The sequence below is a fragment of the Dipodomys merriami genome, unplaced genomic scaffold, assembly GCF_024711535.1.
Source record: "Dipodomys merriami isolate MVZ:Mamm:240054 unplaced genomic scaffold, mDipMer1.0.p SCAF_7, whole genome shotgun sequence".
NCBI classification, from domain to species: domain Eukaryota; kingdom Metazoa; phylum Chordata; class Mammalia; order Rodentia; family Heteromyidae; genus Dipodomys; species Dipodomys merriami.
In genome coordinates, this window is record NW_027206290.1 from 68,464,505 (window position 1) to 68,466,019 (window position 1,515).

The following is a 1,515-nucleotide window of genomic DNA, read 5'->3' on the forward strand; positions in this document are numbered from 1 at the left end:
CCTGGCTGGCCCCCTCTACCTGACCAGATCAGAGCCCATGCCAGAGCTGAGGGCCCCGGGAGTGGAAAGGACTCGGCCGGTGGCTGCAGCCACCAGTTGCTTGTTGCCAAGTGACAGCAATGCGGGTATTCCAAACTCCCTGTCTCCTTGGAAACTGTGAAAACATGAGCTAAGGCTAGGGCCCATATAGGCACTATGGCAGGATGATTCGCTATGGGAATCTCCTCTTTTGGCTTAACCTAAGCACAACCATCTCACCTCCTCCAGGAGGCCCTCTGTGATTAATACTAATCTTTATTTATACCAAGTGGCTAAGAGGTAGCTAAGAGTTCCCAGCATACTTGACACCAAGAGCAGAGAACTTTTGAAATACACATTTAATGTAATATTATTACTTTAAAAAATCAGTTGAAGCCATTTGACAATGGCTCACACCTATAATCCTAGGTACTCAGGAGGCTGAGGGCTGAGGATTATGGTTTGAAGCCAGCCAGGCAGGAAATTCCTAAAACTCTTATCTCTATTAACCATTAAAAAAATGCCAATAGTACAGGTTTGTCTCAAGGGGTAGAGCACCAGCCTTGAGCAAATAAGCTAACTAGCAACGCCAAAGCCCTGAGTTCACTTCCCAGTCCTGGCACAAAAAATGCATTAAAGTATTTGTAACAGAAAATTGACCATCTTAATCATTTTTAAGTGGACAGTTCAATGGCATGGTATACATCACACCCTCCAACTCTTCATCTTTCAAAACTGCACTGTGAAGACATTTATTGTTTCCAGTATTGAGGATCAAACCCTGGGCCTCAGGGTATTCTAGATGAATGCTCTATCACTTGAGCCATGCTCCCAGCCTGCAAAACTGAAACTCTGAACCCATTAAACAATAATCCCCCACTTCCCTCCTCTTTCAACCTCTTCACCTTCTATAATTCAGACTATTGCAGGTATGCCATGTAAGGGGAACTCTATAGCATTTGACCTTCTGTGACTTGCTTGTTTCATGGATCACATCATCCTCAAAGTCCATGTTCAACGGTGTAGCATGTGACAAAGTTCCTTTTTAGGAAGAGTGGTTTCTCACTGCCTGTAGCACATGACAGTCTGCTGATTTATCCAGGCATCAATGGGCAGGTGTCTTTCTCCCTCTTTGGCTATGGTGAATGATGCTGCGATAGACATCCATGTAAAGTATCTCTTTGAGACCCTTCTTCTCATGCTCTGGGGGTCCTAGAAGGATGGCTGCATCATAAACTAATTTTAGGTGGGCTTATATTAGGGCTTGAACTCAGGGTCTTGCACCTTCACTCTCCTTTTCCACTCAAGGCTAGTGCTCTGCCACTTAAAGACACAGTCCCACTTGCAGCTTTCTGTTGGTTAATTAAGATAAGAGAGAAGAAGAGGTGAAGGAGCCACGACTGAGGAAGTGTGTATGTGTGTGTGCGTGTGCATGCACGCACGTGTGCACACACATACATACACATATGCTTACACACCAACACTAGGGATAAGCTC